The 26,411-nt window shown below is 46.7% G+C and overlaps 1 long non-coding RNA gene across 1 annotated transcript; it reads left to right on the top strand.

Annotated features, from left to right (window-relative positions):
* The first annotated feature begins 280 nt into the window (after positions 1 to 280).
* LOC116865980 lies at positions 281 to 6,773 on the top strand. The gene is made up of 3 exons (XR_004382287.1): positions 281 to 341; positions 6,327 to 6,413; positions 6,568 to 6,773. It is a non-coding gene; the product is annotated as an uncharacterized LOC116865980 (long non-coding RNA).
* Positions 6,774 to 26,411: the final 19,638 nt, after the last annotated feature.

Here is a 26,411-nt window from a genome sequence, read left to right as displayed (position 1 = left end):
CTCTTTTGCTTTAAAAGATAACAAACCACAGGTGACTGAATGTATGTGAAAAGGCAGAATTTATGTTATTCTTTAGGGTACTAAATCATGCGGGACTAGAAGTTGTTTTTCTCCTGACAGGTTTCTGAAGCAGAATTAGTTGCCTTTTTGAAGAAAAATTAAAAAAAAATTTTTGTTTCCTTTTGTTTTGTTTTGAATCAGGGAGGATGGCAGATGGGTACATTGTGCCTGTGGTGAATTTGTCTTCTGTCTCCCATTTCGACCTATAGGGAGCGTGTGGCTAAAAAGTATTTTGAGAATGAGAGAAGCCTGGATGTTCTGAGGCCCAGCAGCTGCAGCGGGTGAGAGAGAGAGCTAGAGAGCGAGAGCGCAAGAGGCACTACCCCCATGCATCCCGTCTCTAACAAAAGCCCCCTACATTCCCCACCTGACAGGACTTTATCGGGTAGTAATAAATAAGGCTGAATTATTGATGATGAGAACTGCTAATATTATTATGACCTCAATTAAGTGCTTTTTCCAGACACATTAGTAACAAAGGGTCTTCCCTCTCCTGGTTGCTGTTTTTCTCCCCCAGGCCCCACTTTACATTAAAATCTAATTGATCAAACCTATTTGCCATTCGCACAAGAGCGATCACCATAATGGGTCATCTATCAGCATGGGTTCCTCATCAGGCTATTAACACCTTTTGTTGCTGGCCTCACTTCTGTACCAGCTGAGAGGATCAGAAAGGCAGGGCCTCCAATCTGGAAGGATCGTGTGTGAGGTCTGACTTGTGCTACCTTTTAATTGCCCTCTTTAACATCCTTGCAAAACCCTGTAAGATGCTCTTGCTCCCGAGGAAGTCCCGTCAGGCAGCTGTGGAGTGACAAGATGGCGGCCTTCTTATTAGAACAGAAGGTGTTGTGGGGGTGGGGGTGGGCCACCTCCACTGCTGCTCACTGCCTCCCCATCATCTCCCCCTCCCTGTTGGCCCTTACATGGCCTGCTCCGGAGAGGCCCAGAGACAGGACAGCTCCTGTCCTGTTGGAGTCTGGAACTTGGTGCTGGGCGTGAAGGTGTGGGAAGTGTGCAGCGTTCATTGTCAGAACTGGAGACTAAAATGGAGACCTAAAATGGAGACTCAGGAGTCCCCCCTGAGCAGAGCCTCCCCCGGACTCCCTGGCCTGAAGTCACTCACAGAAGGTCCATGATGACCCATAAGCCCTCTGCACTGTGTGCAAAATTGTGTTTACGTGTATTTTCTTAGAGAGGTTTATAGCTTCCATGAGATTACCAAATTTATCCCTGACCCCAAAATGGGTTAAAAATATCTTCTTGGGAGCTTGCTAGTTGGGGAGGTCTTCTCTCAGTCCGACTGTCACTCAGGATTGGATCTCTGGCTTTAGGAAGATGGTGAGGCCATGGAGATGGGAACCGCTCTTGATACACCGTGGTGTTGGGTCAGACTCTCTCTCTCTGGGCCTCTGTCTTCTCTGCCTATTTGGTCCAAAGAAAAAACTCTCATCAACCTCCTGCTGCCCAAAGTGACTGTGGGAATGGGCTTTCTAAATTAGTCTAACTTGTGCAGGGCCTCCCACTGGATACTGGAAGATACGAGAATAGGACACGCCCTGCATTGGTTGTGTTGCTCCAAATAAGACATGACAGGAACTCTCTTCGGGTGACATTAGACAGCTTGGAGCACTATTCCTGGCCATCTCTTTGGCCTACCTACGCAGCCCTACCTACTCCCCACGAAAATAGCTTTATCATTTTTTCCCTGATTATAAATGAATCCATCCTGAAATCGCTCAGAAGGGAGTTGAAACCTCCTCAAATCTTAACATTTTGGCTGGCCTCATTTCTCCTTTCCCGCCATGCAAATAACAATAGGAACATCTCCAGGAAGTTGTGTTTTGTTTTGTTTTTTCCTCCAAGAATGGGACTATATATATTTAAGTGGTTAATTTGTTAATTTTCTTATTTATTTAGCAATTATATTATAAACATCTTTCCATGTAAATACTGTCCATCCTCCTCATTTTAAATGACTGCCTAGGATTTAATCGAATTGATTTTTCAAAAGATATTACCCAATCTGCTCTTGTTAGCTGTTTCCCGTGTTTCCACTTTGGTTGGTTTATAAACAGGGCTGCACTAGAGGTCCTTATATAAACCGATGTACTTACCCAGTGATGTTCTTCATGGATTGGGAAAAGCAGAATTCCTGGACTAAACGGTTTGTGTTACATTGTTTTGTTTGAGTTAACAGTACAGATTAACGCATAGGCTACATCACCAATGCGACTTCTGGGGGGGCGCTAACTGGCGTTTCTGTCAAAAGGTTGTCCAAGGTGAGAAGCCTCGAGGGGAGGAAAACTCAGCAAATTAAAGCTGCCTTGGTGGGTTTGCTCTCTGCAAGTGTGAGTCTGGAAGCACCAGGGCGATCAGGCTCAGGTTTGCTGCCTGGTGCAGGGAGAGGCAGGGCCGAATCTTTTGTCTCTTCTGGAACTGCTGATGGACAGACACACAGCCCCTTCGGTGAACAGGCCACCTCTGTCCGTAAAGAGGTTGCAGGGCGGGCAGCTGGGAGGGGATGCTCGGCTCTCCCCTCATCTCAGAACTCCGTTCTCACTCCATAGGACCCTGTGCCAGATGGCCAGGCTGGGGTGGTGTAGAGGGGTGTCTGTCTGCCCACCGCTCCTCCAGAGAAGGGGGTGGGCAGGAGGCCCCACAGCTGTGACACATTCCGTCAGGAAGCACAGGATATCATGAGCACTGCCTGGTGGCTTCTCATCCTGCGTTGTCTTAATTCAAGTTGTCATTCATAGACCAGGAGAAAACTAAAATCAATAAGTGGTGAAAATGGGCTTTCAAGGCAAACTAAAGTCACAGAGGAGGGAGGAAAAGAGTATCTGTTGCCTCAGTGGGTTACCTTTCCCTTCCTATGTGGGTGGCTGGATTTCTGGCCTATGATTTTTGTTTTCATTTTGTTTGTTTTTTTAAAGGAGATGGGGGCAGAAAATTGGTTCTTTCCCCTTTAAAATATACAGGATGTCAATGGGTACCTGGGTGTCTCAATCGGTTAAGCATCTGACTCTTGATTTCGGCTCAGGTCATGATCTCAGGGTCCAGAGATCCAGTCCCGCATCAGGCTCTGTGCTCAGTGCAGTCTGCTTGAGGTTCTCTGTCTCCCTCTCCTTCTGCCCCCCCGCCCCCCGTTCCCCACCAGGGCTCTGATTCTCTCTCTCAAAACAAAAACAAAAACAAAAAAACTTAAAAATATACAGGGTGTCCATTGGACAAGACCTTGGGGGTAGAGGACCCATTATTTGATGGGATCACAGAGTACATGGGGATGATGGTGTCGGGATGTGTCTGTATTTTATCCCAGGGCAACTGCAGGTTTGTTTTAAGATGTCTGTCTGCTAATTGCTGTGTTACTTTCTACCAGTCAATGTACTTCTCTGGGCCATGTCTTACCAGCCAGAAAACAAATTAGATAAGGTGCAATGATTTTTTTAGCCTGTTCTCTGATGAGAGACCACAGCTGATGTGAGCTGGGTTGTGAGTGAGGGGGTATTAGGGTGGATATTGAGGTCAGGGCATTTAGGGCTCTGATCCTTTTGTCTTGATAGTGGCTCTGCAAAAGATTTCATGGGAAGTTAGAATTTCAGAGCAGAGGCAAAAGTTTGGCAAAAATTAGTGAAGGAGAGGGTTTCTGAATTTCTTTCCATTTCTGAGAGACTAGAAGCATCTGTTGTGTGCCTACAAGTTATCACTGAGAATCCAGCTTGGACTCAGTCTACCTTCTTCTGGAGACGGGTAGGACCAGCAGTAGTGACATTGGTGGCAGGCCTAGGTGGGCGATGGGCTCTGGTTCTGGCTATTCCTAGAAACATGGAAGGACTCCTTTGTCACAAATGAGATGTCTCAACCAGGTCACTCTCCATCTCTGTGTGTCATGGGCTTGGTGGTCAAACATGGAACAGGAGGAGACACTTGTCAGACCAGGAATAATTTTAAACCAAGGGACAACAGCAGAGACAAGGCAACACCGCCTTAGTGGGCATGAAACTCCATTACCCAGTCTCCGTGGCAAAGTGAGGTAATAATTTCCTGGGCATCCTTTGAAGGAGCCAGACTTTTGTAGGTTGGCACCGAAAGGGTAGCCTGTGGAGGAAGGAGGGAGAGGCTCAGCCTCTCTACCTCACCCCCAGCCATGTGTTGGTCCCGAAGCCATTTTAGGCAAGTTCCCTAAAGGCCCCTTCCAGTGCCTAGTTAGAAATTCTAGGGCCTCTGAGGGGCACACAGATTTGCCCAACACAAACATAGAAAACCATTTAGTGCTAAAAAGAAAAAAAAAATCACTGGCGAGAGGTTTCAGAAGTAGAGATGTGAGGTTATCTGTATTTAGAACATACAAAATAATCCAATGTATTGGGAAGACTTTCTAAGAAATGCAGCTCAGCAAACTTGACTGGCAGCTCGAGGGCTAGTTTTGACCAGGAGCTGGTTTTACGAGGCAAGGATTTACTTACACTACTTATGGGGATGGTGCCCTGGCCTTTCAGAATAGTGCGGAAGGTGTGCCTGGCCAAGGTGGGGACAGAGCTGTGTTGATCTTCATGCCACACAGCTGGCGCCCAGCAGGTGTGGAGTGTGTGCACTTGGCTGGGGAGACAAGTAGACCCAGCAGGCAGAGAAGAAGGCTCAGTGCACACCCATGGGCTGGCGAGCCCAGCAGCCTGGCGATCCAGGTGGGCCAGACATGACGGTGGCCCTGGGTCTCCTTGAACTCTTCCTACCTGTCAGCTTGATTAGTGTGCAAAGGGGCCACCATCACACCTGTCAGAATAGCGCCCAGTATTTCCTGAGCACTTTCTCTGGGCCACACGCTGTTCACAGCCCCTTACTAATAGACTCGAAGACCCTTGGAGCCAATCCCCTCAACAGCCCAGTTATTAACCCATTTCACAGATGAGGGACTTTGAGACTCAAAGAGGTATAAGTGGCAGAGCCTGGATTTGTTCCTGACTTGGGAGTCTGGATGTGACACTGGGAGACTGTTGTCTTGGAAAGCACACACTTGTCCATTTGAAGGGAGAGAAACAGAAACCTGGAGCCTTCCATGTTTGATCTTGGCCGCCACCAAACCCCCTTTTCTGTGAGGTCCTTGAGGAACACACATACCTTGAGAGCAGGGGCCGGGCTCCTCTCTTCAGAGCTGAGGTCCCCCCCCCAGCAGCCCCCCAATTCAGCATTCTGCCAGTGGGGACCGAGCTGCAGGGCACACTCCTCTGCTCAGGATACAGGGAGGGCAAACAAGAGGAAAGTTCTCAGAGCCTCAGTTACCAGCTGCAAGCCTTCCTAGGTGGGGAGGGTTTAAGGTGCAGAGAGAGACACCATGCCCCCCACCCCCGACCTGGACAGCACCGCCCTGCCCTCTTATGAGCCTCAGAACCTTCCCAGGACCTGGCCCCTGAGCCGTCTCCAGCCTGACCGAGGTGAGCAAGAGAAAGGCAGAGAGCGCCTGACCTGTGTTCTTCTCCTTCCCAAGGCCAAGGGCTTCACTCTGCGCACATTCAGGTGGGCGAGACGCCTGCCGCGCTCTTCTTCTGTCTCGAACTCTGATGGCCAAGTTCAGTTTCCAAGGTGGCATTGCCGATCACCGAGAATGCATGAGGAAGGTGTGGAGTCCTCGTGGTGTAATTCTTAATTTTGTAAAGTTGTGGAGCCCTATTCATTTCATGTGACAGTCTCTTCCTTCCCCCTACCGTGACGGAATGTTCTGTGGCGTATGTTATGATCTTTAATTAAAGGGAACTTAATTTGCTTTTGAGGCATCCTTTGTTCATGGGAGACACCCTAGGGTGTTTTAAAAAACCAGGTTTGGAAGCATTGTCATTGAAGCCCGGAGTCGAAGGCGGACTCGCTGCTCCGGACAGACGCCCGGTCACCTGGGTATTGGGAGTCGGGGGGTGTCTGTCCCCTCCGGGCCTGCTCTGTGCTTCGGTGGAGAAGCTGGAACTTCTCCAGGCCCTCCCCACCAGCCTCGGGGTTCGTCTGCCCACCTTCCAGCCAACACAGACCCCACAGGCCCCGGGAACGGACCGTGGGCCAGAATGATGTTCGAGAAGGGGACGGACCATTTAGATGACAAATGGGCTTCAGGACACTGTCAGAGAGTCTGGGTGGGGGAGACTATTAGCAGTCACACGGAGGCGGCCGCATCTGTGATGCCAGAGCTGGCCGGTTGGTCCCCACTGCTGTGTTTACTGCTCCTTAATGCGGTATTGTTTACTCACAATTAAACCCTTTACCATTAATTTAACTTTCAGATGCTGAAATTGGTCACACAGCCTCGAGTCTCAAGGCCCGGACAGATGTGTTCTATACACTTGTTTAAACACGGCGCTCATTAGGAGGTAATGCATGTATAGCAAGTTGATTACACCACAAAGCGGGCCGCTTTATCACGGGGGCCTCTCAGGAGGCGGCGGGAGGGGCCGTCAGCTGCCGCTGTCACTCTCCCCCCACCTCGGATCCTGAGTGACGGCTGGGCCCGCCACCTCCTCACAGGCCTGCTCGGAAGTACACAGCTTCCCGTCAGAGAGCCGCCGAGCTGCCTGGGAGGACGTATTAATTGTTGTCAGCCTCCATTTCACACTCCAGATAACAAACGAGAGCCACCCTGGCAGTGTTTAAGGAAGATAAACAAGTTGCCTGAGCCCCTGCAATTAAACACGCTTGCATATTTAACTGAGATGTTTCCTGTAAAAAAAAAAAAAAAAAAAAAAAAAAGAGGCAGCACTACCCCGAGCAGCAGGGTGGGGAGGGGGCAGGGTCATCTGACCTGGAAGCTGCCCGCTCCGTGGGGCGCGGAGGCGGGCCCTGAGTTTGCGGTGACTCCCGGTAAGCCGTGTTTCTGCATCTTGGGCAGGACAGCTGCCAGGAGGAAGGGTGAGGGGATGGATTCTGGAGGCCAGCTGCAGGGGCATAAGTTTCAGATGCGCTTTTATACGCGGTGTGACTGTGGGCACGTGGCTTCTTTGAGCCTCAGTTTGCCCATCTGTAAAATAGGCATGCTAATAGGACACCAGGTTGTGTTTCTCGAGCGTGGAATCAGGTTGCAGTCTGTGGCCCTGTGTTTGCTCCGTAGTAAAGGGTGAGAACATGGGGACGGTCAGCCGTCAAGTTAGTGCACTTTCTGTTCACCTTTGAGCAGATAAGTTTGTTTAGCAGCAGAGGGTTAGAAGAAAGAATGAGAGGTTAACCCTGAGCTGAGTAGGGTGATGGCCGTCCTTTGCTCCGCAGTCCACAGAGGGCAGGATGGAATGAACTCGAGCCAGAAGCGTGTGGTGGGTGTTTTGCCTCAGGGCAGATTTAACAGGCCCAGGAATTAGATAGATCTCCACCTTCCAGAGAGTTCCAGAAATTTCCAACCCAACCTCTGTGAGGAACGAACCTGCCAAACAACCCCATTTGCTTCTCTAGGCCTTCTCCTCACCCTCCTCTCCCCCTCCTCCTGTTCCTCCTCCCCACCTTCTCCCTCCTCCTCCCCATCCTCCGCCCCTACCTTCCTTCTTCCTTAACTTGGCTCTGCCGTAAAGCAAAGCACATCCACTAGCCCCTATCACCTGAAGGGCCCCTTTCCGTCCCGACACCCCAGCCACCACATGGGTTCTCAGAGCACGGGTGTTTCTCTTTCACAGAATCTCTCATCTGTCCCATAAGCTCGTTATTTGAGAAATTATCTGCTTAATTTCCATCTTGCAATGAAGACGGGCTCTGCGTCTGTGCTGTTCACCCTCAACCCCAGCACCCAGGATGTTGCCTGTGGGTGCCGAAAAGCCGTGCATTGCTTGACCCGCTGGCATGCGTTGGACCCTGTCTCTTGGGGATCCAGAGAGAGGAAAAGTCCTTATGATTCCTCATGGCCTCTTTTGTCTTTTTCTTTCTATGACTCAGTGAGGCTAACCCTGCTCCTTTGTGTCCATCTCATGGTTGGGGAGGGAGGGGTGGAGGGTTCCGAGAGGACCTCCATCAGCTAGGTGCTTCCGGGGCCCCTGCCAGGGACCCGCGAGTCAGGGCTTTCCCCTTCAGTCTTGCTGACATCGCCAACAGCTCGAGGACCCGCGATGATTTGTCCTTGGACAATGCAGAAAGGATGTGGCTCTGCCTTGTGGGTGCATTTTAGGGAGGCGGGACCTTCATTATTTGTCTCCACAGCTGCTTCCTCTGGGCTTTGTGGCTGCCCGTGTGTCCTCTTCTCATCCGATCGCGTTACCCTTAATAAGCATCACCCCGCCAGGAGAGGGGTGCCGAATTCGGTATCCTGAGAGCGTGTGTGTGTGTGTGTGTGTGTGTGTGTGTGTGTAATGTGCTGGGGAAATGATCCCAAGGATGCATTTGGCACAGCACTCCCCCAAGACCCCAGCTTCCAGTTTGCCCAAACCCATTTGTATTTCCGCTCAGACCTTTGGGATCAAAATTCCTGACCCTGATGTGAAAAGCAAAAACACCTTTAAAAAAAAAAAAAAAAAAAACCCAGAGGAGGGAGGTGAAATTTCCTGAGCTTTCATTTCCCTTCATGCTTGAACTTGGATGACTCAAGTCATTTGCAGTCAATCTATTTAGCTGACTTGTCCTGCCAACTGCCAGGAGGTCAGCATTTCTGGATTTGCCCTTCCAGGGGGCAGCATGTGGTCCCAGCTGGTTGTGCCGTGCTGGGAACAAGGCTTGGGGGGTGCGTACGGGGGTTAGGGGGGCTGGTGTTGTCTGGAAGCTACGTTGGAGGGGCTCTCTGTGCTCGGAGAAGATGATACTTGGAGGGGAAGTGCTTTTGTTTGCTGTTTGTTTGGGTTGGTGGGATTAGCTCCGATTACATATGAATAACCTGGAGCGCTCTCAAGTAATTAGATGTTATCTTCCAGATGTTTAAAAGAAACCTTTAATATTTTAAGCTGCTTGGAGATCTCTAGGCATGTTATTAAAATGGATGGAATTTAAAGTGGGTGTCAGTGGTGTCCCTTTCTGTGGATTCCCTTGCTAGTGTAAGACCCGGGAGCCCGGGGTACCCATGAAAGGACCCGGAGCATTTATTGTCGTGGTCCCTGTTTGGGAACAATTGAGGCAGCCACCCATTCAATGGGTGGTAGAGGGAATGTCGCGTTGCTTCTGGCCCCTGTCAATCGGCCAGAGTGGCTCATTGATTTCTTTGAAGCACTTGAGAGAATCTCTCAGAAGTTCCCCTTCTCCGAGTCCCACACAATTGCCTGTTCTCTCTTTATTAGGCGCTTTGAGGGACAGCCTGGTCTACACCTGCCTTTGAAGGGGCCCCCACCACGGTTTTAATGACCTCCATCCGTCAAAGGAAAAGTTCAGAGTTCATTCTTTTGTTCAAGTCCCAGCAACGGAGGAGTCAGGGTGCTGGCTGGTCCCGCCTCCTTAAATCACCGGCCCGAAAACTTTCCCTGTGACCCTGCTCATGTCAAAACAGCGAGCTGGCCACTCTGGCCATTGTCATCGGAATAAGGGCTAAGTGATGCCGCTCAGTCATTACGTGTGTCCTGATTGGCAATCAGGGTACAATAGGGGGTCATTAAAGGCCATAAACCTGCCAAAGCTCTGAAAAGGGGATTTTGAATGGAGCCAGAGGGCTCTGGGAGCCTGCCAGTGGAGTGCCTCCAAGGACAAGGGGTTCGAGCTGATCTGGGAGGGGAAGAATCAGCGCTGGATGGATTAAGAAGTTTCTCCCCTGTGACACCAGAAAACACTGATCTCCTGACGTCACCTTCCCAGAATGCTCATTCCTTCGTTCTCACAGGAGATGCCCTTGGAGCCGTGACCCAAATAACACTTTGTGCAAAGAAGCCCAGAGGGGTTTTCTAGAAGGAGGTAGAAGTTACTCATAAACATCTAAATGTTCATCGAATTAAAGGATCATTGGGTAAAGGGGGACGCCTGTGTGCTCATGGGTAAAGGGGGATGCCTGTGTGCTCACGGGTGGTGGCTGGACACGTGCCTTTGTGCTGTAATGGGTGAGCACGTCCAATGATAAAGCTGTGCCTCGGAAGCCTATACTATAGAAAATAGTCAGTATACATCGATGCATAGGCAAAGGCTCTCTATAATGAAAGAGGCAGCTCTCTTCTTCTTCTTCTTCTTCTTTTTTTTTTTTTTTTAAAGATTTTATTTATTTACTGGACGTGGAACTCAATCCCAGGACCATGGGATCATGACCTGAGCCAAAGGCAGACGCTTAACCAACTGAGCCACCCGGGCGTCCCAAAAGAGGCAGCTCGTACTTAACAGTCTCTTATACCAGGGTCTGTGCTAGGCATCTACACGTGTTCACTTAGGTAAGCCCCACACCAACCCCTAGAGGCAGGTTAACGCCATGAGAGCTATGAAGGCTTCCTTGGGAAGGTTCCCCAGCATGGGGGGTCTTGGAAATGAACCAGGAAAAAAGAAGGAGAGTCCTTCTTCTCAAGATGATGGCAGCCTTCAGAGTGACATTTTTTGAGGCCCCTATTATGGGCCAGGCATGGGTGGCATCTCACTGAGTTCTTCTGTCAAAACCGTGGAGTTGATACTATGACCATTCCCGTTTTATAAGAATTAATGATCTGGAAACGGAAGTGCAAAGAAGGGTGCCGTGGATGGGGTCATCACTTCCGGCCGGATGGCTACCCCACTGGTGTGCAGCTCCATAGCCCCAAGAGGACTCTCCCCTGGCCTTGCCAGCTCCCTCTGCCTCTGCCCTCAACTGCTGTGTCAGAGGGGGTGTGGAAACTCTGGGTTAGGCTTCTACAGATGTGGGGCCCAGACTCTGCCCTGCTATGCAGCCTTGGGCAAATCGTGTCACCTCTCTGGGCCTCCGTTGAAACATGGCTGGAGTGAGGTGAGACCCAGACTAGCTCTGAGCTTCTCAAACTCAACCCTTCTCCACCTGGGGATAAAGCTGGGAGATACATGTGGGCCATCTTTTGAGATCATCGGTTTTATTCCAAGGCAAGTAATTAAAAACATGAGGTTTTTTTTTTTTTTTTTTTTCCCAGAAATAGATGTATTCTGCAGTAGAAGGCAACCCTCTCCCCCTGCCATGGACTTTTTAGGTTAAAAAGAGGTTTTATAGAAGTTTGGAGCTTGTACCCAGACATTTGGACTCTGTCCACTCTCCCCACTTCTACCCCCCAACTTCTGTTGGGGCTACCGGCTTCCTCTCCTCTGCCTCTAGGGGAGCTTAGAAGACAAGTGTGGGATCCCCTGGATCACCAAGCATGTGGACAGCTTGAAGCTCTTTTGAGGTAACCCAGTTGGCAAGAGGTGGCAAAATGGGGCTCTCAGGCCCTCATGGGGGGAAGCAACCAAGTTTGAGGATGGAGGACTGTCCCGTAAGCTCAAAAGTTGGTGTGAACAGGGAGAGGGTGAACCCACACTGAGATGACTGGGGATTCCCAAGGCTGTAGTCCGAAGGTCTAGTCAGGGCTAGGAAGAGGAGCCCTGGGCACAGGAGGAAGGACATCTTGGTAGATCCCAGCCCCATATAGGACTGGTTAGAGACTCTAGACAGATGCTTCTCACCCCAGCACCCAGGGCCCAGGGTGGGGAGGAGTCAAGGAGGAAATAATCAATGCAAGGCACCCGGAACGGGAGTGTGTGTTGTAAACTGTCCGTAAAGACCAGGCATCATTAATATTATCATTACTGTGTGACTAAGACCATTCCTGCAAGCAGGTGAACCACTTACCTGGGGTCCCTATGAACTCTGCCACCTCACCTCAGAAAGAATAAAGAGACAAGAGAAGAAAGGGAAAGGGAAAGAGGGGAAGAGGGAGAGAGAGAAACAGAAATAATGTGTATTTTTAGGTCTTTCCCTTTTCATGGTTCTCTTGGGGAATAAATTTTTCCTTCTTTATTTGCATGTTTGAAGCTACTAAGAGGCTGTCTCACTGTCTGTCCCTTTGCTTTGGGTTATTTAGATTCTCTTTGTCTGTCTATTGCTCTTGGAATGTAGCTTCCTCCCTCAGAATCTCTGAGAATCTCCTTCCCTCCCTTGCTCTTGGTTGGGGAGTGGAAGATTTACTTGGAGCTCCTGAAAGCAGCCTTTCCTCTCCCTTGTTGGAGGCGTGAGGCCTCCCAGGAGAGGAGGGGAGAGACATTTGGAGATGAAGTCATTCTCTGATGACCTGAAGTCCCTCCTACCATTTCGGCTGCTTCTTCCTCTCCTGATCTCCATCTGAAATGCCCATTTCACCACAATGACATGTCCCGGGAAACTTCTAGAATGTGAAGGGATCACCCTGCACCCCCTTTCTCTGGTCTGATTTAGGCCAGACTTGCCAGTGTGCTGGAGATTCCCCATGATGCCCTCCTTCCCTCCGGGAATTTTCCAGAGCACATTTGTCTCCCTCCGGGAGACAAACAGGATTTCCTGCACTCCAGTCCAAGTTGTGAATGCCCAGAATGCGACACCATTTAAAATCTCATCAATCTCAAGTCCTCTTCTCAAGAATAGACGGTAGTGGGATGAGGTATGGGAGTTTGCTTACGGGTGCGTGATCCCGCTGATGTCTTTGGGAAAAGGGGCCAGGGATTCTCTACTCAGATCATCTGCAAATGGACTGAGGTTGGCTGTGTGTTTCTGGTCCTTGCGACCTACAGATTCTAGCCAGGCTTGGCCACCCTCTCGCCCTGTGACCTCAGGCCATACCCTTCCCTTGGTTGAGCCCTGGCTTGTTCGCCTGCGAAGGGAGGACTGAGCCTCCCCTAGCCCTCATTTCAAATATTCCTTCATGCATCCAACGTGTGTTTCCTTGGCAGGTACTATGTGGCAGGCGTTGTGGGCACTGGAAATTCAGCCACGAATAATGGGGAACGTCATTTCCACTTCCATGGAGCTAACACTGGAAAGGTTGTGGGGGACAAGGAAGAGGTGGGAGGAGGAAGGAGGTCAGTGGGGAGAACTTATGAGGGGGGACAATTGGGGATCTGTCATCAGACAGGTTCAAGACCACCAGAAGGACAGCCCAGCAGACTTGTGCAAGCAGGGCCCTCCCTGGGAAGCCGTATATGAGCTGGCCCTGGGGGAGGGGCTTGGCAGAACGGTTTTAGGCAGAAGGAAAAACACACGCACTGGGTGGAAGGCTGAAGCTCCCCGCTTCGGGGCCTGCCTGCATTGTCAGATTCTATCAGGTGTCTAGACATCCCGAGCAGGCAGGCTCCAGGGGCCCCGGGGGACCGACCGATTGGCCAACCCGTTCAAGGAAGAGAGTGGGCTCAAGATGGCCGCTCTCACCACAAGTCCACAATGGCGGATGGGTGTGAGTGAATTCGGATTCTGAACCAGGTGCCTTTGGAAATTAGCTAGAGGGAGGCAGGTGATTTCTTTTAATGGGAAAGGAGGCTAGTGGGTGAAAATAAAATGATTTATCAAAGGGTATGAGGCATGGGAACCAATGCATGAGGACACTCTGTGTATCAGTCAGCTTGGGCTGTCACGAGGACATACCACAGGTGTGGTGGTTTCCATAGAATTGTGTCTTCTCACCCTGTGATGCAGCCTGGGAGTCCAAGATCTAGGTGCTGGCAGGGCTGATTTCTGGTGAGACCTCTCTCCTTGCTTTTCACTGTGTCCTCACATGGCCATTTTCTCTGTGTGTGTTCATGAGAGCACTCTCACCTATCTCTACTTCCTCCTCCTCCTCCCTCTTCCTCTTCCCCTTCTCCTCCTCCTCCTCTTCCTCCTCCTTCTTCTTCTTCAAGATTTTATTTATTTATTTGAGAGAGCAGAGGGGAGGGGCAGAGGGAAGAGGGAGAAGCAGATCAGTTCCCCACTGAACATGTGGGGCTTGATCCCAAGACCCTGAGATCATGACCTGAGCCAAAGGCAGGTGCTTAACTGACTGAGCCAACCAGGCTCCCCTCTTCCTCTTCTTCTTCTTCTTTTTTTTTTTTTTTTAAAGATTTTATTTATTTATTTGACAGACAGAGATCACAAGTAGGCAGAGAGGCAGGCAGAGAGAGAAAGGGGGAAGCAGGCTTGCCGCTGAGCAGAGAGCCCGATGTGGGGCTTGATCCCAGGACCCCGGGATCATGACCTGAGCTGAAGGCGGAGGCTTTAACCCACTGAGTCACCCAGGTGCCCCGCCCCTCTTCCTCTTCTTATAAGGACACCAGCCCTATGGGATTAGAGCCCCACCCTTAGGATCTCATCTAACCTTAATTACCTCCCTGCATGGCCCCATCCCAAATGCAGTCGCATTAGAAATGAGGACCTCAACATAGGAGTTTGGGGAGGGACATAAGTCAACCCCTTTCAGCCTACATGTGCCCCTGGGGTGACAGACAGAAACTCTTTAGCTGCTGGTCATGAGGACATCTGGGGGGCCTAGGGGAAGGGTTAGGGTATCCAGAGAGAGGGCATAGGGACTCAGGAACTTAGGCCATTTACCTGCTGGGCTAGAAGGACTTTCATCTCTAACGACTGATGGGGTACACCTGCACAGCCCAGAAGGACACCAGCCCCTCGTGGCTCATGGAACACGGTAGTGTGTGACAAGTTATGCCAAGTCACCAGCAGCAGGACCTTTCAGAACAACGACAACAACAACGATGACAACAACAAAAATCAAGTAAGGGTCTGTGGCATCGGGGGAGGCTTTTAAAATGACGATCAAATATTTGCTTTTAAGAGCCGTGGAGCTCAGCGCCTGGCCCACAGCTGCCTTTTAAGAGAGCAACTCGGTTATTTGTTTATTTTTCCCGTGGACTAAATACCCATCTTGATAGGCATAAAGGGAGTACTGCATCAAACATCAAAGTCCTCATTACTAACCAGAGGGAGGCACTTCTCTCTTCTCTCTTAAGCCCAACCTTATCTGGAGGGACCTCTGTCCCCAGAGCTGTAAAACAAGCTCTTTTTCTAAGCTAACGGTGCACAATAGTGTCAAATTATGTATAATGATTTTGTAATGTGAACTAATGCCACCAGGGACCTCGTGGAAAGTACCACTTTCATTAAACTTATCCAGCAACAGGGTCTGAATACGAATTTCGAGGCGGCGGCAGGAAATGGCAAGGCACGGTCGTCTGAAGCATTTGCTGGCTGCACTTGCACACACAGATCCACGCAGCAGAAATCAAGAGTGCCCATGCAGTGGGGCTTCCCGGGGTGGCCGTGGGAGGAGGCGAGAGTGATGTACTCCTTGCCCCCCCATCTCTTCACCCCTGGACCTCAAGCCCTGTGAGGTGCCTCATGAGCAGATGTGGGCGCTGCCAGCCCCTCTTTGTTGCAAACATGCTCTCGTCTCCGGGAAAGTTCTCCCGCCCTTTGGAAGCACCAGCAAGGGCACCCGGGCACCGTCTCAGAATTAATGAGACCTCCAATTACATTCATTTGCTTTGCAGAACCGTACCCGGCCATGACCCCCCTCCCCCCACATGTTGCCAAGTTTCCCCCACCTCCTTCGTGTTCCTTTAGAACAAGTGGCTAATTATAAGAAAATCCACCCCGAGGAGGACATGTGGATGGGACCTCAGAAGAAAAGAACTGGGAAATGCCAGATCTGCAGCCCGGCATCTGGTCCACGAACCCCACTTCCTGAAGCCTGCCTCGCCTTCCCCTGTGCCCGACAGAGCTCAGCTCTGCATGTGTGCAGGCCACCACCACCAAGAGAGGAGCGAGAGAAGACATCACTGACGAAAACTAACCCAGGTGCCATTTTTCCGACTCTGCTAATCTTAATTGAATCAATCTCCCAGCCTCTCTTGACAGTGAAAGATTGCTCAAATCTGGGAGGCCAGGCTGGACACGACTCCTAGAAGAAAAAAAATCTCCCTTAATCATTAATTTGTCCATTCCCTCCCATTTGGCCCCATTCTTCACTGTCTTCTCAGTGCACCCCCCACAACCTTCCTGTGTTAGTAATCACTCGTAAGTGTTCTTCTCAATCCACTCACATGACTGGAAACCAATTTGCTGGAAGAGGATATGGCCGAGGGGCCCCCAGCCTCTCTCTTCTTGGTGTGCTTTCTCTCCCTCCTTTCTATGAAGTCGAGTTGAGCTTTCATTAAGTCCAGTGAGGTCTCTAGTACAGTTTCCTAGATGCGCTGGTAAACAGGTGTAGAGCGGACTTTCTGGAGTAGCTGAAATGACTGCACAAGAAATTGGTTTTAGGGAAATCATCAGAAAGGATGCTACCATCCTTGGATGCATCCTGATCCTACTGGGGTCTGACAAAAGATGGAACTGTAGTCTCCTTGCTATGTCTCAAAAGGAAAAGGACTTCTTATGTCCTCTGGACTTAAAACTTGGTTTTCAGAAACTGCTCTTTTTTTCCCCCTTGAATTATCCAGAGCTCTCAGACTCTAAGATTAACTGTGATTTTGTCTTTCTTAAGATGCATGTAATGGCTAAAGGGAATTTGTCACAGACCGCAATGACCTCTGGTTAGACTGGTGCAGTAGTATGCTAACCGGTCTCTGGGCTTCTATCCTTGCCTCTACTATCTGTGTGGCTCTTTCCCTGACTTCCTTCAGGCCTCTAATTAAATGGCCATTTATTGAGGAGACATTCCCAGATCATCCCGTCTAATAAGTCACTCCATCACTGACTTTATTTTTCTCTACCACAATTATTCTCATTTGACCGACTACACTCGTATTTTCCATCTCCCCCATGAGAGAGTAAACTCCACTAGAGGATGTACCCACCACATAGTAGATGTTCATTAAATATTTGTTTAATAAATGACGTTATCCCAGAGATGGGATTCACTGAGAGGACTTTAATGACTCAGGACTCTTTGAGGCAAATTATCATATTTTCAGGATTCGATGTCCTTTAAAATGTTTTGTTATTGAAACATTGATCTTGAATTTCCCATTAACAAAGATAGGGAAAGTCCACAAAGGACTCTCTCTGTTAATAATAATAAGTGGCAGTGTTTGAAGCCAGGCAAGACATGGCCCTTGTCACACTGGACTTCCAACCCAACACCGTCTCTGCTCGGGACTAAGAATCTTCCACGAGATAGCCTATCTTTGCTGTTACTCCAAGTTCTCAACCCAAGGTGGGTTGCTGGCTGTAGGTGGATTTATCGTAGCCTTGTGGATTGTTCCCTGGGCCGCACAGGCCAGCTCCCCCAAGGCCCCTCTCTGTGTCCGTGCCAGGTGGTAAAACAAATAAAATACACTGTTCTTCTCTCGTGCCTCGCCATAAATCGGTCCCAGCCTCCCTCATGGGGCTGGAGTCAAGTCTGATTTATGCTCTTCGTGAGATTTATAGCATAGTCATTTAACATAAAAAAAATATAAAACCTCTCAAACATGAGTTCTTACACATAAATTCCAGAGCTAGCAAAGGCTTGGAAACTTTTGTTTTCTTTAGGTGATGCTGAACGTGCCTGCCCCATGTGAGGGATCCTTTAAGGTAAGAAGCCTTCACTGCGGGAATTTCAGTAGAGAAAATAGCGGCTCTGAGTGGAGCCAACATCATTCTTCATGTACAATAGGTACTGAGTGATGGTGAGTTGCTTTCTTGTTAAACTTGGGGTCCCCGCTGAGTGTGGTGAAGGTTAACTTCAGTCTGAAATCAGCAGACACTGCAGCTTCCTTGGGGGGCTGGTGAACTTGGCAGACGGGATGGGGGAGGGGTGGTAGAAGCTTCTCTGCTTCTGCTTTGGAAGTAAGGAAATGTAGCTTTGCATGTGTTCATGCTTGCTGGGCCTCAGTTTCCTTGACTGCGAAATAAGGGATGAAACTAGAGAGCTCAGTGCGGAGATGTCGTTTGATTCTATTTTATGAGTCTACACTCTAGAAGGAAAGGGATGCTTCCTGATTTTTCTTTCTTTCTTTCCCCTTCGCCACCCCCCCGCAACCCAACAGGGTTTGGTGCAAGGAGGCACGACCTGGTTTTGGTTGAAGAGAATTCGGTTTTTTATTCCAGAAGTGTAGTGTGAGGGTAGAGGTGGGGAAATAGCTTCTGTTAAATTTTATAAGGTCCTCAGTGGCTCATGAGAATAAAAATAATTCTTCATCTGATTTGGTTTGTAAATGCCATTTGAGTGATACTTGAGGGTTTCTAAAAATAAAATAATAAGCCCAAGCAAACACTTCCCTTGCCTAAAATTTGGTAGATTTTTGTGATATTTGGCTGTTGAAAAAATTCTTATTGACTTCTTCAGGGCTGATAGTTGTCATTTTGAAAGCAATTGGGTTTTGGGTGTTTTCCACCACTCAAAGAATGATAAATCTCACCATCTGCATGCTTATATGGAATATATATATATTTTTTCCTGTTTAGGTGACAGTTTTAGGATGCTTCTAAGCAGTGATAAAAAACTCACAGTTATAATGTGTGATCATTTTGCCTTTCATTATAATGCAGAATTTCTCCATGCAAAATCAGGCCAAGATGTAAGCCTAAACCCAGGGGCAAAATTCATTCATTATGCATGTACATTATTCCCCCAAATATTGATAATACTTTTCATAATAATTATTTTACATATATTAGCTCTTGCTGCTGTATTAGTATTAAAGATACCTTTATTAATCTTGAATATTTTGCTGAATAATAAATCGGATCTCAGAGGCTTGCGTTAAAAGCTGCTCTCAGCTAGAATGCTGTAAATCAGTTGTTTTATGAATAAAATTGTCTTCCATATTTTTTTCCTCAGGATTGCTTATTTAAATAATTTTCCCATTTATTGAATGTGTATTTTTATTTATTTATTTATTTATTTTGCTAGGCACCCATCCCCCTGCTGCTGTCCTCCCTCCTGGCTCGCTCTCTCCCAGTTGGAGAAAAATGCAAAATCACATAAACCTTCTTCTAAACCTTCACAGTGAGAAAGGGCAAACACTCTGCATTATTTAACAGGCAATAAGCATTTTCGTCCCAGTGAAACACTCTTGTAGCTAGCTTGCTTTTTCTTCCTTCCTTCTCCCTTTCTCCCTTTCACCCCTCCACCCTCCCCTCCTTTCCCTGCCCTCCCCTCACTTTCCTTCCTTCCTTCCTGTTAACAGATAAACAAAAAATATTGAGAGCTAACAATCTGCAAGGCTGTGAAAGTTTTAACTCACTAAATGCTCACCCTGTTAGTTGAATTTCCCCCTTTTTCCATGTAATGACACTAAGGTTTAGCGAGATTAAGGTCACTTAGCTGGCGAGGGGTGGAGTCAGGATTTCAGCTCTGGTAGGTCTAACTCCTGAGCCCATCCAGGGCTGCCTCCGAGGTGGATGATCGTGGAACGGTGTTTGCGTGACATGGAGGAAGGGGACAGGCCATGGTGTCTGGCCTTGTGGGTCTCCGAGGGATCCAGGGAGCTCTGTGGGTAAAGGTGTCCATGGAAGGGTTCAAAAGTGGCTCTGGTAGGGACAAGCTTGGATAGGATGCCCATCACCGTTCAGTGGTCTCCCTCTTTCTTGTGCAGTTTGGTAAATGCATCTTCTGGTTGTGTCTGTGAGCAAGGAAAGATGGCATCTTCTTAGACTTTCATTGTCTCTTCTTGTGTAGAGGCCCGATAGCGCCCACTCTGACTGAGGCAAGACTGTGTCTAAGGACGAGTCATGGTGGATTGTGGGTGTGGCTCGGGATGGGACTCGGCAGTGGACATACTGGGTGGTGTTCAACCTGGGCTAGATTATGTCACCGCTGGCAGCCATCTTTCCAAGGATTCACATCGGGGAGTTGGATTTATGGGTCTCCTATTCCCTAGAGAAGAAGGCTCTAGGGAGGGCATGGTTTTCCCCCAAGTTTCACAGGCGCTGCTTCTCTGTGGAGTACATCTTTGTTGTGTTGAGAGGGAGAAACAAAGTGGGCTCCATTTTCCTTACAGCCCGATGTTTGGCTGACATGACCTTATTTCTTGTCTGCTTGTCCTTTCTGTTCTCTCTGCTGGGCGGCCAACCTGGCAAGGGCAGGAGCTTGGTTTGAGCAGTTGACTACATCATCCCAAACCCCAGAACTATACCTGGCATTTAATAGATGTTTGTTGAATGAATGAATGTGTGAATGAATGAAAGGTCCTCGTGTATTTCCCAGCACCTACACTCACCTTTGAGAAATTCCCACCACTCTCCCCTGTAGCTCAACTTCCCCATACTCCCCATTTTCTGGATTTCACCACCTTATGTGGTTCTGGATTTTCTTTCCTAATTACTCTAACATCTTCCAGTTTTGCCATTTAATCATGACCCACGTGTGTTCCTTGGGAGCAGTCCAGGGCACAGAAACCTTTTCCAGGAGTAATTTGTATTCCTAAATATGGCCTCTTCAGCTCCCACAGCTAGGGGCAGCCTGGCTTACTCAGGTTTTAGATATGCATATTATTATGTAAATGTCCTTGAATTGAATATAATTTTCTTAAAAATATTTTCCAATGGAAAATAGATCTCCTTGCAAGGGGAGCCTAGCCAGGCAGTACCTGAAGAAAGCCTCATTGTTTGCAAGAAGTGTGCAGGAGACATGCATGAGTATGAGACATTTCAACAGTTTTTTTAGAATTAATAGTGACAACGACGATAGCTAGAAGTTATTGAATTCTTGCTAAGTGCCAAGCATTGAACCAAGCACTTTAAAATGTTTTCTAATTGAAGCTTGCCAATGATCTTAAGAGCACTGAACGGTTATTATCCCCAGGTTACAGATGAGTAAACTGAGGCACGAGAGCATTTTGGAGCATGCCCCAAAGTGCCCCACCTTGAGGAAGAGCTGGGATCTAATGCAATTGAGGCTGCCCCCGACTCCCCGCTTCAACTCTCTGCCACCCTGACTCCAGGCACTTGCACGTGGACTTGGAAGAATCTTTAAAGGCATCTCTGAGGAAATGATTAAGTAAATCTGAAGGATTAAGAAAACAATGCACAATATCTACCTCCTCTCCATGCCTTTTGTTCCATGATTCTAGCTGGTTCTAATGCCTCTCTAAGGGATCACTTGGAGAAGCCAGATATTTCTGGTTAACAAATGTGTGAAATAAATCAGAACGTATCCTAACTTTAATACAACACACAGAACCAGACCTCAGAATCCCTGGAGGAGCGATTCTAGGGAAGATGCTGCTTCTTTCTTTCAGGGGATATTTGAAATCCCACGCACACATGCGCCCCACAGACTTTTTCTCCACATGACTAATCCAGTCTCCTGTGACCTCTCTTTAGTGTGATGGGGACGCAGGGAACAGAGCCTGCAGCTTCCGCCGACCCCAAACATTTAGTTACATTAATCACAGCACGTTTTTGGACTTTGAGCATCCAGAATGAAAGACACTTTCTTGGGGAGACATTGATCAAACAGTCTACAGGTATCTGTACATCGGGGGACATTAATCATCTCTGCATTATCTCTCCCACCAGTAGAATATGTAAATGTGATTCCTGTCAATGATAAGGGGAAGTGAAATTATTCTTAGAGATTGGTCCATCTGGAGCTCTTGATACAATCTTACCTAAGACAATAGGTTGTAAAGATAAATTTTTTAGCATTACTAATCCTGTGTTGCCAATAGCCATGGAGAATGGAGAAATTTAAAACCAAACTAAGGATGTACAGTCAAGAGGAGAGAGGAAAACAAGTCCCAGCTTTGCTCTAATTCCTGCAATATAATTTGGCAACGTAGTAAGGAAGATGCTTTCTGCATAATTAAGGAAGGCATTTGGAAGGGTCTGGCTAGCCAGTTGGGAAGTGTATTCTGGAACACTTCACATCCAGCCAAAGGTTTAACTCTTAACATACCCAAGACAAAGGCTTCAAAACCCAAAATGGGATTTCTATTGTTCTAAGGCCTAGAAATTCAGGAGTTTTATCTTCACAAAGGAATCTTTCTAGGCCCTTCTGACCCATCAACTGCTCCCTATAGGGTCCGCAAAAAAGTGTTCAGTGTAGAGAAGAACCAAAGGAAATGGATAGAACTCTCTGCGGACGAAGGAGACCCAGGTTTATATAACCCAAGCCATACTTCTCCATAATCATAGCTTTGGGCAAATTCCTTCTTATCAGGGGTTCATTTGCACAGGTACTGCATATACAAAACGAAATGGATTGGATACGATGTAAGATGATGTCTTCTCCCTAATAGAATGATGGCCCATCCTTGATGTTCTGTCTTCTTTGCCAAGGTTGAGAAAGTTAACAAGTTCACTAGAGGACCTTGAGATGCTGACCTGCAGGGGAGTCTCCTGAATTATCTATTGTGTGGCCGCAGTGCCTAGAAACCTCTGGCTTTGTGTGCTAGTGATCTTGAGAATTGTCCTGTTATGAAAGAGGCCCCTGGAGAGAGGACGTATAAGCTTGAATGAACATATCTTTCTAGAACTTACATGACTCAGGAATCATGGAGAGGGGAGCTATTCCTTTTTTATGTGTGCATGCTAAACCCATTTTGCTAGAAATTCCCAAATCCAAATTTACCCTGGAAAGAGTACTGAAAATCAATAGAAAGAGTGAGTTTGCAGGGCCCTCCCTGCATTTTAACTCTTCTTTCCTCCCTTTATATTGATGAATAAAAGAAGTAAAGATTTCCAAAATGCTCTTTTTCAGCTCCTGGCTGGAAAGGAGATGGAGCGTATTGATGGGTCCTGACAATTAATGATGGAATAGTGTTGATGCGGTATTCAGGGATGCAAGGAACTCTCTCTTTAGGGACCTTTGAGAAAAGGACTCAGTGATGACTGGCAGACTCCAAGAAAGAACACAGTTAATTTCCTTCTAAGATGTCAGCTTCCAAAAGGTCAGAGATATTGTCTTTCCCTGAATCCTTAGCTTTCCTCAAATAATCCATCATGAATCTGACATCCACTCATTTGCCTAAATGTTCTTTGAACTTGATGGGGTAATGAGTTCCTCAACTTTGTTATCCCCTGTGAAGGTACAATGATGTGCCTCATGCTCTATGGGCTGCCTACTTCATATTTAAGGATATAGCAAGCACCCTCTCAGCTCATTTATGTCCCTCTTATCATCCCTCTTTCCAAAATTAGTAGTCTTTTATTATTATTATTATTTTATGTTGTGCTCACATAAACATTTTTCTAGAACTTTCCAATAATCTTCATTCCTTACTGTGCTGTGTGGTAGGATTTTTGGGTGGGAACATCATAATATTATACAATAATAGGATTCTGTTTTTTGCCCACACGCAAGACCAGATTCCCCAAACTTGTTCTGAAGAGCTAGTCATCTGAGTCCGTATCACTATTACTTGAGAAGAGCATTTTGTTTGGGAAACTCTAGTTTGAGGATGGTTCTAAACAGAATACAGGTCTGCTCAGTGCTTTGAATGGACTAGTGAGCTCGGTGACTTTCAAAGAACAGAATGACAGTCCTTAGCATCTCCTGAATTTCTGTGAGCACAAGATCCTCTTTTCTAAGCATACTTCTTGCAATGAGTGTCCGGGGAGCATCTGTCGGGGAAAGACGAAGTTAAAAGTTGTACGCCTGGATTGTGTTAAGAGAGTTTATGCAGTGTTTTCAAGAAGGAGAATGGATTATTTTGGTCCTGGACATTACATATGAGTTTAAGACTTTATGATAACATGTGAAATTTACTTACTAAAAAGATCCTTTGTAGAAAAAAAAATATATACTCTAATTTCTGCTGGTAGAATTAAAAACTGGCATAGCCTTTCTGGAAGTTGATTTCATGATGTTGGTAAAATGTAAAAAATGTAAGTACTCAGTAAACAGCTAGCCCTTCTCTAGGAATTTATCCTAAAGTAATTATTAAATTGTGCTAAGACACAGTTCTGGAGGTGCCTGGGTGGCTCAGCCAGTCAAGCGTCTGCCTTTGGCTCAGGTGATGATCTCAGGGTGCTGGGATGGAGCCCTGAATTGGGCTCCCTGCTCAACGGGGAGCTGTTTCTCTTTCTCCCTCTGACACTCTCCCTGCTCATTCTCTCTCTCTCTCACACACACATACTCTCAAATAAAATATAAATAAAATATTTAAAAAATAAAACATAATCTTTAAAAAAAACTTAGTTCTGATGTTCTTTACTCCCATATTGTCTATAGGCTAGATAGTAAGAAAATATTTAATGACTAGCATGGCAAAGACACAAACTCATCAGATCAGATGACTCCTACACAGCGTTTGTGTCCCTGGACTAACGCCCAGCAACTTAAGAGTAGCCCTGATTCTTTGTAGGAGAGATGAAAAAGAAAACAGAATCTTACAATGGGGAAATAGTCACATAAATTGTGATACGACTCTGTAATGGACTACTTCCAAGCTATTTTTTTTTAAGGTTTTATTTATTTGTCAGAGAGAGAGAGAGAGAGAGAGCACAAGCAGAGAGAGAGAGGGAGAAGCAGGTTTCCCACTAAACAAGGAGCATGGTGCGGGACTCGATCCCAGGACCCTGAGATCATGACCTGGGCCGAAGGCAGACACTTAACCAACTGAGCCACCCAGGCGTCCTACTTCCCAGCTCTTAAAAGTAATGTTATTGAAGACTCTTCTATGGCATAAATATTCTTGAAATATTATATGAGAAAAACAGGTTAGAACTGTATGTAGATAAAGGTCCTGTTTTGAAAATGAAATATCTATCTATATATAATTGGAAAGATACACATCAAAATTCTCACATCAGTTATCTTTTAATGGTAAGATCCCTGGTAATTTTGTTCTCTTGATTTTGTTAGTCTGTAGTCTGCAGGTGTGGAGGGAGTTTAGCTAACCATGGCTTGCAAGCCAAGTCGGATCACCGTCTGTTTTTAGAAGGAAGCTTCATGGGAACATAGCCAAGTCTATTCATTTATGTATTGTCTGTGGTCACTTTTGTGATACAATATCAGGGTTGAGTAGGAATAACAAAACCCAGCCCAGAAAACCTACAATATTTGCTAGCTGGCTCTTTACAGAAAGAGTTTGCTGATTCCTACTCTAGATAATCTACAACAAATGCCTCCTATTTGTGTAATAGAAAGGCTTAACACTAAAACAGAAAGCAATAAACTATGAAGTTTAAATACCAAACCTGTCCCTTTACAAAGATGGACATATAAAGGAAAAACTGCCTGACACTGAGTTATATTTATTTATTATATATCATATTTATTTATTTATTATATATTATATATAATATATTATATTAATTATATAAATATTATTTATTATATTAATTACATTAATCATCATGTTAATATATTATAGTATATATTATTTATTAAAAAGTTTCAAGGGGAAAATAGGACAGAAATCAAACAGTCTTGTAGATGCCATCTGAAATAGAAGTCATCACACAGAATGCTTAAGTTAAAGTGTCAGAGTTTTCAGACAAGATTGAGTTTTAACCAAGATGCCAATAACATAGATCTCCTCACCTAAGCCATTTCCCCCTTCTTTTTCCCAGTGTCTTTGCCGAGAATCCCAGTAACACACCCCATTTGGAATGTTGAGTGGTTTATTCTGTCTTCTGCTCCTTGAATTCCAGTTTCTTGCCTTCTGACTCTCCCTCCCTTTCCCTCACTACCACCCCCCAGGAGAATAAGTGATCCTCTTCTGGAGATTATGAATGGCTCCCAAGGAAAAAGCACTATAAATACTGACATTTGGGGGTCTCCAAAAGCAAAATATGGCCTTTGACCAGTCATCAAAACACTCACAGATTCCCACTTGCTTTCTAGAGCCTTCCTATTAAATATAAGCAGACAACTAAGGATTTTTAGACCTTTGGGAAGAGTCCTCAGTGTGAAAAAAACCAGATCCCGCTCAAAAAAAGAAAAAAGAAAGACAATACAGGAACAAGAACAATATTAAAAAACAAACAACTCCAACCTCCAGAGTGATAAGAGAATATATAATATCTATGAAAATCAACAGATGTAGAACAAGAAGTTCTGGGAAACTGAAAATATCGTGGCAAAAATACAAACGTGTAATAGAAGAGATGGAAGATAATCTTGAGAAAATCTTTCAGAAGATCAAATTAGGGAAACCAAAACAAAACAAAACCCGAAAAGATAGCTATTAGGAGACAAGATTTATTTAAAAAAGGCCAAATTCATGTATCTCTATTCTATGGTCAGGAAGCCCAGGAAGGATTTACACAGTGAGTAGAGACAAAGAAATTTTCAAAGGAAAAACAAATGCAAGAAAACTGCCTAGAAGTGTTCCGATTCAGCGACCCATTGGCTTTCCAGGGACCATGAATGAGAAATGATTGACGCTAAGTCCTGTTATGGGGACCATTCAGAAGAACAAAGATAAAGAGGGGATCTTAAAAGGTTTCAGGGAGGGGGGAAAAATCACACTTCATGAACTGGGGTAAGAAGATCCCGAGACTGTTCCACAGCCGCAGTGGAAGTTAGAAGACAATGAAGGGTTACCCTCGAATCCTGGGAAAAGAGTCTTCTCGTCCTAAAATTCTATACCCAGCAAATTCTTCATCCAAAACGTTTTTCAGAGATGAA

The sequence above is a fragment of the Lontra canadensis genome, unplaced genomic scaffold (assembly GCF_010015895.1).
Source record: "Lontra canadensis isolate GAN:19392208 unplaced genomic scaffold, GSC_riverotter_1.0 scaffold8, whole genome shotgun sequence".
NCBI classification, from domain to species: Eukaryota; Metazoa; Chordata; class Mammalia; order Carnivora; family Mustelidae; genus Lontra; species Lontra canadensis.
This window is presented reverse-complemented; position numbering and strand designations above follow the sequence as displayed.